Source organism: Arachis duranensis, chromosome 3, assembly GCF_000817695.3.
Source record: "Arachis duranensis cultivar V14167 chromosome 3, aradu.V14167.gnm2.J7QH, whole genome shotgun sequence".
Taxonomy (NCBI): domain Eukaryota; kingdom Viridiplantae; phylum Streptophyta; class Magnoliopsida; order Fabales; family Fabaceae; genus Arachis; species Arachis duranensis.
In genome coordinates this window covers 11,720,051-11,731,612 of record NC_029774.3, presented here as the reverse complement: position 1 = coordinate 11,731,612, position 11,562 = coordinate 11,720,051, and the positions used below count along the sequence as shown (strand labels likewise).

At 29.3% G+C, this 11,562-nt stretch overlaps 1 long non-coding RNA gene across 5 annotated transcripts; it reads left to right on the top strand.

Annotated features, from left to right (window-relative positions):
- The first annotated feature begins 1,172 nt into the window (after window positions 1-1,172).
- Window positions 1,173-7,952, top strand: LOC127745632 (uncharacterized). 5 transcript variants are annotated; one of them, XR_008006783.1, is made up of 12 exons: window positions 1,173-1,337; window positions 1,604-1,675; window positions 1,885-1,953; window positions 2,097-2,232; window positions 2,831-2,914; window positions 3,062-3,103; window positions 3,186-3,245; window positions 3,733-3,912; window positions 5,031-5,100; window positions 5,410-5,596; window positions 6,191-6,234; window positions 7,552-7,952. It is a non-coding gene; the product is annotated as an uncharacterized LOC127745632 (long non-coding RNA). The 5 variants fall into 5 exon arrangements; XR_008006785.1 differs by having other exon boundaries at window positions 3,723-3,912; XR_008006784.1 differs by having other exon boundaries at window positions 3,703-3,912.
- The last annotated feature ends 3,610 nt before the right edge of the window (window positions 7,953-11,562 follow it).

Sequence of the window (11,562 nt, the reverse complement as noted above, 5' to 3'; positions counted from 1 at the left end):
TTTCAGCCATAATTTACCTGAAATCACAGAAAAACACACAAACTCATAGTAAAGTCCAGAAATGTGAATTTAACATAGAAACTAATGAAAACATCCCTAAAAGTAGCTCAAACTTACTAAAAACTACCTAAAAACAATGCCAAAAAGCGTATAAATTATCCGCTCATCAATTATCTCCCTCTCTCAATACGGTATAAACTCTTCTCTTATTCTCTTCTCGAAGTAAAAGCCGGTACAGTGACGCCATAGTTATCAGTCGCCGTCGTCCGCATGGGCCACCGTACATAGGGAGGACGCGCATATTGTGTGAGTCGAGCTCGCAGCACCGCAGCAATCCGGACGTCCAGCGCCTCCATCGCAGTCGGTTTGTGTCTTCTTTCTGTCGCCGGATGTTCACTTTCTCTGTGAACGTAGATGGTTATTATTGGGTGATTAGTTGTAGACAATGATTGGTGGTTATGATTTATACACGTTCACATTGGATGTTTGATTTTGTATGATTTTGGATGTTCATTTTTTCAAATTTTGCGGATGTTTATTCTTCGAGTAATTCAACAAAACCCAGGTAGCAGCGCTGGGATGATGCAAGCGCATGGTTCAAGGCTGCAACTCACATCGATGACGCTGACAATTGCAGGTCACGGATGTTCGGCTGCGTGAGGAGTGACGGAAGTTCTTTCGGCAAGACGTTAGCGCGAGGAGGCGAAGCGCGACAGTTCCAGTCGGCAGGAACGGAGGCTACACGTCGCATAGAAATAAAGCGGTATGACGCAGTTGCCGCGCAAATGGTGGGGCGGCGGAAAAAGGGGATTTTTCTGCATAAGAAACAATGAGATTTTTTAGAGGGTAGGTAATGGTGGGTAATGAAGGGTTAATGTGAAAGAATTTGAGGTAAATTGAGAGTAGATATCACAAAAAACAACTAGAATTAGAAATAATGATGTTTAATTTACATTATTAATACATATTAGGCCAAATAAACAGCTCATTGTATATATTTGTATAAATACTTCATTGTCTCTCTAACCGGACTCATTTATTTTTTATTTCCTCCAAGNNNNATATTATTTTCAACTGTACAGTGTTTTCAATGCTACTAAATACATTGTTTCTACATGAGGATAAAAGTTATGTACAGAAGAATTATAGAACTTACTATTGAATATATTGTTCACTCCTTCCCTCCAAATTTATATATATGCAAGGAAGGTCCATGATTTATAATTCTTCAATCTTCATTAATTAATAAGCTCTCATGTATTATTGCTGAAGATCAGGTTCGCTGCAAAAGGCGTCCGGTTCAAATGATTTTGCAGATTCATCACTGTAAACTCCAGGTATGACCCGATCTCTGATTTCTTTTGATGATTGATAACTTTGGTCCCCATTGATGTTGAAGAGAATAAGAGCAAATACAAGTAACGATGTTCCCAAACTGACTAAGATATTCCAAATCGGGCATGGTGGTGACCTTTGGAGCCCAGTGAAAATGGAACTATCCTGACACATTCAATATATGCCATGTGATATTGCGACGTTCACTCTGGCTACCAATATATACATAAAGTTTTTTCTAAACAAAAATAACCTTTTTATTGCACAGTTCGCACTTCTTCATCATATCTATCTTCTCTATTTTGAACGGTGTTCATCATGCCAAAGAAGGTACATTCAGGTGAGTTTTTGTGAATTTATTTTCACTATTTTTCTTTTAAGATCTTATATAATCGTTTACATCTACCAAATACACTCTATTGTAAGGCTCTGAACTGGCATATATATAGTGAAACATGACGTATTCCTTGAAATTGTGAATGAATCAGAGTAAAAGATTTTTGATTTTGGTATACCTAGCTTTACTAACCAAAGCTCCCATCGAAGCAGAGAAGAAGAAAGCTAGCGCCTTCTGCGAAATGCAGGCCAAGGTTGAGAAAGAGATGGACGGTGGTTAAGGTTTTTCTTTTTCCCTAAAATTTATATTTTCATTTATTTAAGCTGATTTGTTTCATTTTATCTGTTAATTTTAATTTAATGTTCAATGCTGAGGTTTTGTTCAGGTTGGTAGTAAGTAGTAACCTTCCTATTATTTTTTCAAGGTTGTTGAAGATAGAAACCTGACTCTTACCCTTCAAGGGGAAAACTGAGACAGTTAATTTCTTTTTCAATTGTGCTTTTGATTTGGAAGGTGTGCAATACTTGATAACTTTTCAGACGTTATAGATAGAATTGAAGGTTAGTTATTTGCTTGCATCTGTTGGATTGTTTACTTGGTATCTTTATGTGCATAAATCATGTGTAGAAACTATAAATTGTTTGGCTTATTAATGTGGAACAATTATTAAATTTATTTTTCAGAAAAGCAGGATGTAGTTGCAGATAATTAACATTTATATTTACATTATTTCATCGTGTTACTTTCCTAAAGTAATTCAAGTAAGCCTATCCATGCTGGGACAAATACAAGAGCTAAATTTAACAGGTTTAAGATGATTTTGTTAGAGAGTAATAGAAATTGGGAATATACAAGATGTATGATATGCTCCATTTTTTGGGAGGGGTTCAAAAAAAATGAAAATGGTTAGTTTGATATTTATAAGTTTGTTGGAATCTTTTTGAGATTTTTTTCATATTGTTATGTGCTTCTCGAGTCTTTTCGTGTGTATTATTGCTTTTTATGAAATTTTCACTTAATGAATTGAAAAAATAAGTCTTTTCAACTGTGTTAGTTTTTAACTCACTTATAACTTAAATTGGCAAAGCTTTTTATTTTGTGTCTTGAATGAATTGAATGTTTAAGCTTTTTATAAGTTTTTTGGTGCATGCATTATAGGCACAATTTCGAAACAGTATTCTAGACTCACAGAAATTCCAAAGCAATGATGCACTCAATAATGTGCAGGATCTTGACATTATGGTAATGAAATGTGATATATATATATATGTTTTTTTTCTATGATACTCAGTTTTAAAAGTTTGCTAGCAGATGCTACACAATACTTTACTATACTTAACTTTCTTTTTGCGGGGACTTCATGCCCGAGCCAGGGCTCAGGAGGAAGAGATCTTCTCCCTTTGGGAACAGGTTGCTGTTGCCTGTATGAAGGTATGGAATATACACAGGTATGAAAGATGTATCTAAATTTTTTTTAACTCCATGAAATTAAATGAATTTATTTGGATGCAAGAGCTGCAGATGTTGAATGAGAAATGCAATCTAGAGAGGCAATTCTCTGAGCTAAGAAATGGTTAGTTGAAGTCTTTGTTATTTATGGTTTAACTCCAGCAGTTTGTTGAATTACAAGAAATTTAAAATTAGTATAGCTGATCAGTTTTCAATATTTTGAATTGGCTCTTCATTTGGTCAGAATTTGTCTGGAATTCTAAAATATTGGTTAATCTATCATAATTTCTTTTTTCTTTTAAACGAATGAAGTGGCTTTAGAATTAAAGAAATAACTAACGAGAATTTTAAATAATTTAAGGCGGCTTCTTTAGGGATTCAAATGAGGTGTTACTTTATTTGGTTTTAATGTGTATATGTTTGAATTTCTTAAGAGGCTTTGCAGAATAAAAGGATATCTATTTAGTATTTAGGGGCTTTAAAATCTCTTATTGTAAGCTTTAAACTGCATATGTGAATTAAGTGGTTTTGATGGTTTTGAAGTTTAATTCTACAAACTAAGATTAAGGCGCGAGCCTTAGGGTTTCGCATATTAACGTAGGCAAATGCAGAGTGGGCAAATTGAGCGGAATGGTCGAAGGTGGCAAATTGAGCAGAGTTGAAGGGCACAAAATCAGTGTCTCTAAGGGAGCATAGCTGAAAGGGGAGGTTGAGAGAATGAATGCTAAGCCAAGGATGGAGAAACTAGAGCTGATTTACTCTCCGAGGCAAGCGTTGAGTATGAGCCCAAGGTTAGTGCCTTCATTTACGTCAAAAATTGATGTTATATTACTTTGATTTGCACTCATCTTAGACTACTCATTATTTGGTATGCTTGATTAGCTTATTTTTACTCATCTGTGATTGGCCTTTAGATGAAATAATATAAATGCAACTTATCATCAATTCATAAGTATCATAATAATAACTGCATAATAACCTTTTGAATTTGATCAGGTACTTTTTGTTTTCTGTGAATTTTTGTGAGACAAACAATTATTTGATAATAACATTTTGAATTTTATCAGGTACCTCTTATATGAACACAGCTATAACTCTTGCTGTTTCAAATTAGTGCTTTAAGTAATTTGAATAATCTCCTACAACCTAGTTTCAGGAACTTCAACTCTTAAAACATAGAGAACGAGCTTAAAGTAACTACCATTATAGTATAGAGGAAAACCCCACGAATGAACGACATAAATCCAGAATATAAGAGTGGAATTAGAGAAGCATTAAAAAATTGGTTTCCAGTTTCCACCCTCAGTAACTGAGAAATTAAGTGCTGTGAAGAGTTATCAATCAACCAAGTATGAACATAAATCCAGAATATATAGAAGTCTACGGAACACATATTGCTAGCATTAGGAACAATATTTTCAATGATTTATTGTGAATCAAATTGATCTCTTATCTTAAAGCATGCTATTGGTACACTTTTGATATTGCAAAAGGAACTTTCTCCAATTCAAGAATCAAGTCACATATGCAGTTGTTCCACTTCGAATATTGATTTTTGCTTTGTGGTATAGCGTTTGGTTAGTTTTAGACATATTCTTGCTTTTAATCACTTTTGATGTCATTACTTGATCAAATCGGAAAGGCCTTTATTTCTCCTTATTATGAACTATGAAGCTTATTATTGAGGTGAAAAAAATTTCATAACTACATAATTTGCTATATCTACTGGAGATGTTATAAGAATAAAAAATATCTAACACTTTTGATGGTATATGGGCAGAACATCTAGAGAGGAGTTAAAATTTATTTCCTTTCAATAGATCTCCAAAGTTGAATTATTTTTTAAAAATTATGTATTTATATTTAATCTGCTTCTCTTTTTCTTTTTTTTTTCTTCTGATTTTTGCAGGAATCTTCATCTCTTAGAAACATACCAGTGGTGATTTGTTACAAATGAATGTGCCTTCCAGAATTAGCAGGTAAGAGGGGGAAATTTTTTTTCGAACATTTCAATTGATGAATCCGTCAATTACGAAGAAGTATTTCATGGTTAGCATCCAAATTTCTACTAAAAGATCAGTGCTTTTTTGTTTTAGTGGCATACCTTTTTGGCTTTCTCAACTATAGATCACTGAAAAATATTAGTTGGCAACTATAGTTAAAAAAGATAATAACTTTTGAAAGAAGTTTGTATTCTTTTTATAGTGGAAAAGAAAATGAAATTGAGAAAGAGAATGATCTTGATTTAATCCAAATAGCATAGTTGATCTGATAATTAATTTTGGCAGGGAGTATAAGTGGAGGAGAGAGTGTTCCAGCACCAAAAGCATCTCCTGAGGCTTGGCAAGGATTGTTATGATGTTCTTAGAGGAGAATAAGAATACTGCTGCTTTGACAACTAAAGCTAAGGTCAGGAAGTTGTCAGTTTTGAAAAGGGCTGAAAAATCCTTGAGGAAAGAGGTTTTATAATGTTAGGTATTTACTTACTTCTTTTGTTATTGTGTTTAAGTTTTTAGTAAATTTCAAAAATAACTTATTCCAATAGTATTTATCTGTTTATGTATATGATGGAAAAGCATTGATTTAGTGTGTGTGTATATATGAACTTTTAACAGTATGTACTCAAGGTGCTACGGAGATAGGTTCTTTCATATGCACTGATGCAATATGCTTTTGTTTGTGTGAAGAAGAATTAGTATATGAGTTCATAATAACACTGCTGCTTCAAAAAAATCATCCTTTCTAAACTAAAGATTTTCATTTGGGTTCTTTACTAAGAACAGATGAGAAACATGTTTTGGAAAATGCAGCTTTTAGAATTCTAATTTCTTTTGCTTGACCCTGTAGGATTAAAAATAATAGTTGAATCCCATCAAATGTAACAGTTAATTCAACATGGTGTTTTAACTATACCATATATTCTTTCCTTTTATCTTTGTTTTTAGAATTTGAATAAATTGAATATTTTAGCTTATTTTTTATGGCTTTCCTATATATATATGTCTTTAGATTGTTGTTGTATACTTTTTTTAAACTTTTCTCATTCTGATCAATATGGAAATGTTACAGCTTTGCTTAGCCATGATTGCAGTGCTCAAAGGAGGCACCAACAGGTACGGAAGTTTCCTGTTATCACATAAAATTGCAGGGTAAAAGTAATTAATACACAGGAAATGCTTTCATAGTAGTGTATTGTAATTCTCGGTGGGAATGTTTGAGTAGTCTAGTGTATATAGCTTTAGTGGATATTATCTAGGATGCAGTTACTTTTGTTTTGACAATTTAGTGTAATATAAGATAAGATTATCAAAATTATCTCATCACAATTCAAAAATTTGGTGCATTACGTGCATTAAAGGTATGAAAATTGAATACTAAACCATTTTTGTAAACATGAAAATTGCGTGGATTAAAGGTATGTTCCTTGCATTGTGTTATTTTATTTTTTTTATTATTATTAGTAATTAGTAACTAAAGTTAGTTTCTAGCTGCCTAGTTTTAATTTGTTGTTGGGTCATAGGCTGTGTAATTTTTTATTTTTTATTTTTTTATTTTTTACCAAAGATAGAAAAACTTGAACTCATGACCTCTTAAATGAGTATGGAGAGATTATGCCATTTGAACTATAACTCATTTGTAATTTGATTTTTGAGTCATCTTAATTTACATTGGTGGAAAATTGTAGTTCATGACATTTATTGGATTTTTTTCCTTTTTTATTGTCAATTTTTTTAGTGCCTCAAATTAATCAGTAGCTTAATATTTTATATCCCTGTCAAGTACTATATATATACGAATAATATTTTTCTTATAGTGACTTGGATGACTTGATAGCATTCACCATCTCCTTAGGCTTCTGTTTTAGTTTATTATTCATTGATAAGCTTTTGGTACATATTTATATGTATTTTTATTTGTCAATTGTTCACTATGCACTATTGGATACGTGTCTTAGTCGTTGAGAGTTTGGAGAGTATTTAAGCCTATGGTGTTAATTAATTGCTTGCTATATATTTGTGTATGTAATAATGTCATGGGTGCTATGTTGAACATATTAATAAAATAATAATATTATAAAGTATAGTTTAAGTATTTTAATATATGTAATAGTATTCTTTTGCTTGCTATATCTTCTGTTGAATACTCAAAGCAAAAGAAGCAAAAAGTTTTTGAAGCGAAGATTGGAATTGATGAGCCAGAAACTTTGGTGCTCACCTCTCTTTTTGCTTTTTCCTCCCTTTTTTTCGGGGTTAAAAAGCTTCCTTAATTTCTCATATACTCTTTTTTGTTAAGAAGCTTTGGCTGTGAAATTATGGCAAGAGTCTAATTTGTTGGGTTAGCAATACAAAAACCTCATATGAGTAATTCTTTTCTCTTTTTGGTGCACCCATTTGCCTTCTTAACATGTGATTATTTCTTAATATTTATAGGTACTACTAAAAAGTATTATAGCCCAAAAGTTTCAAAAGTTCAGAAGCTCTTGGATTAAACAAACTCATATTTGCCAATGAGCCATAGTTCACACGGCATTCCGCCCCTTTTCCATCTCAAAGGTCTCGGGTTCGAATCCTACCAGCTGCAACCGAGAAGAAAAAATTGGTAAGTATGTAAGGAGTGTGTGAGTGTGTATTGTGTACCGAGAATTGGGGGTTGTCCAATTCATTAGGCAACACCATTATTGATTCGAAGAACTAAAAGAAAATAGTTGTTTCTGAGCCATTGACCACTGTAGTAGCCACTGATTTGTGCTTTAAGGCACTACATTTTATTCTATTTTTTGTATGTGTAAGGATGTTAGCATGTGCTTAAATGTTGATTTGTGTTACTTTAATAGATTAGCCAATTATATATGCTTAAGTAGAAGAAAAATGTTGATTATGTTGTTGTATCAACTATTGTGTTAAGTAACTGAACATCTCAACTATTTTTTTTATTGGAATAATTATGCTAATGAAGTTATATAGGAAATGTGTCTAATTTTCTGAGAATAAATTTAGTTTATGTAATTAATAGTTAGAATTTGTTTGAAGTGTTTGAATAATTCTTATTGGGTTATAAATTTGAGGAAACAATTTTTTTTTTCAGTTGTACAGAAGGAAATAAAAGGAGTGAGGAAAAATAGAAAAACTAACAAACTTATATGGGAAGTGAAGAAAAACTATGGAATATAATGTGTTATTGAATGCTCTTGAAAAATTGACAGCAAAACTGTGTGCCTTTAAGAATGTAATTAAGGGTTAGAGCATGTTAAAGTCTGTTAATGCACACTTCAGGTTGGTTCGAGGGTATTAAATGATACACATCAATGCAATTTTTTATATTTATTATTTGATTATTTAATAGTATATTTATTATAAATTGAATTAGTTAGATTTAAATTTAAATATATAATTGAATATCATATGTTTAATAATTATTGTCTGTGTAATTATAATAAAAATTACTTGTATAAATTATTTAATATTTTTTGGTGTATAACAATAACAAAGTGTTGCATAATAATTTTTTCACATATAAATAAAATTTACTAATATAGACTTAAAAAAAGTTTTTTTAGGCTATCAAAAATAGAAGATGAAACATTATATTACTCTCTACAATAAATTTTTATATAAAAAAATTTATAAAGTAAAATTAATCACTTCTTTCTCATTGTTGACTAATTATTAAATAAAAAGAAATTAATTATATGTGTTAGTAACATTTAGAATTCGGCTAATTTTTTAGATATTGGTCAAATTTTAGTATAATACTTAATTATTAAATTTTATATATATTTTTTAATTTGGAGGCGAAACAATTCGTAGGGGACATATTATGTTTTTAATATTTAAATTTACAATATATAACGAACATATTGTATATCTTTACGTTAGTATTCACCTGTATATACTCCCAAGAAAGTTACTCACATTTCACCTCTTTTGCTAAGAATCTGTCTATTTCAAGTTTTTCAACTTGAGACGGGTTGAACTAATACAAAAATAAGGATGTTCGATAGATATCGCAAATTATCCTCTCACAATTTTTTTTTGTTGAAAGGGGTGAATTTCATTAAATAAGGCTGTGCCCAGTACATCCAAAAAGGCCAAATTTGTAACATGTGTTAGAGCCTCTTTTTGACCACATATTGTTGTGATAAAAAAAATTATTCTCCACCTCTAACTAATTTTAGCATCTAAATATATCTAAATAATTTAGAATTAGGTATTTTTTTTTTCATTTTTCTTCTCTCTCCACACTTCTTCTTCAATCTTGTACGTCTTTTTCTTCTCCTCATTTTTTACACCACCACTATTTTTTCCTCCTTCTTCTTCTTTTCTCATTTTTTTTGTTCATGATTCAATTTTTGTTCGTGTTCTTGTTTTTGAATTAAGTTTGATTATCACAATCATTTAAATAATTTCGCTTCATCTTAAATTTAAATAAAGTACACTTAGTCTGTACTTATTTTAAAACGAGTTTATATTCTAAATTTAATTTTTGGTTTATTTTTAAATATAATTTCGATTAATTTCTATTTTGCACAATTTAAAACTCTTCCTGCTCACCTTCGCTTCCTCACCTTCGCTTCTTCACCACCACAAAAAGAAGAGAAAAAGAAAAGAAAAATACAGTAGCAACAACGCAAAAAAAAGAATAAGTATAGAAAGAGGAACGCGAAAAAAAAGATACTACGTACGTAAATCAGCGTAATACGCATATAATCATGTTCTTTTATTGAGAGGGGATTTTTTTTGGTGTTGGGCCTACTTAAATGAATTTAGATAAAAAAAATACTTAAATATATAATAATCTGTATTATTATATGATGTAACAAACCAAATCTAAAAAAATAGATAGGTCTCTCATATAAATAATTTTTACAGTAATATATATTCGTAATTCTAGAGAAATAGATGGGTTTGGATTATTTTACCTATTTTTTATTATCATCCGATAAAATTATGATTATAAATATAAATTTAATTTTTTATAATAAATATAAATCAAGTTCGATGATATAAATATATCATTATTCTACATTTTTATATGTACCTTTATTATTAAATTTTGTATCTATATATAATTTTTAAAATACTAATGAGATTGAGTAATACATTTAATCATAAAACTTTTATTTTTTTAAATTTATTAGTAATTTAAAAGAAGTAGTTTAATATGTGTTTGAATTAAAAGTTTATAAATGAAAATTTATATAAAATGAATTTTACAAATTTTATTTTTATTAAAAACAAATTGGTGTTGGAGGAATTTATGTTTGACAATTTTTATATTAAAATAGATTATAATAAATTAAAGGTTGTTTAAATATATTATTCAAAATTAATTTTAGATAAAAAATTCTTAAAAAATATAAATTTAAATAATTATTGATAAAGACATAATCTCTCCATAAAGAATATCTTATTAATAAAGAATTAAAATAATCAGCTTATTAAATAGTCGATGAGTCGGTCTATGTAATATGTAGGATAAATGCCAAATTTAGAATTTGACCAATACAATACAAGCGGTGGGGGACTATCCCAGTGAGAAGTTCGGTGACGGTCTAACTCACGTTTTCGTTTTTATACGCGTATGTTTATCTATGTCATTTATGTGCTTTCTTTCGTTGTTTTTTTATTATGATTTCAAATGGCATTTTGCAACGTTAAAAGAAGAGATAACGATGTAGTTCACACCGTAAATAAATAATAAGGTAGATACTGATAATTCAATATAACTATATGATTGTAGCACACAAAAATAGGATCTTTTATGAATAAATAAATTTAGTTATTAATTTATATAATTTAGATGGTATTTACATTTTTAAATTGTATTATATATTTGATCTTTGATCAGTTTTAATGCTAATTTGGATTGTTTTTTCAATAAAAAAATATTTAAAAAAATATGTTTATTTAATTTAAAATTTATTTAAATATGTCTTGAAAAAAGTACTTTTTTTTAAAATTTTACTTTTTCTAAAAATTAACAATATTTTACTTTTAAAAAAATATAAATAAAAAATATTTTTAATACTTAAATTTTTTTAAAACATCTATCTAAACAAAAATAATTTTTTTATTAAACATTTTTTTATAAAATAAAAAAATAAGCACTTCTTCGAAAATTAATACAAACTAACCTTTAATGTATTGATTTTTTTTTTACCATTAATTTTTTAGTTTTCTAACCGTGTCAACTCCTTCATTTTTTAAACATTGTTGTCAAATCTTTTATTTTCTAATTAACTTGTATATATATTTTGAAAACACGAAAATAAAATTTTTAATATAGTCTATTTTTTGTAAGAATAAAATTTTATTAATTAATTTTAATAAAAAATAATTTCATGATATGGGTAAAAAAATAAGAAGATTATGTCTTTCAAATTCAGTTAAAGAAGTCAAGTATAATAAATAGTATTAAGAGTAGGTCAATTTAATTCTAAA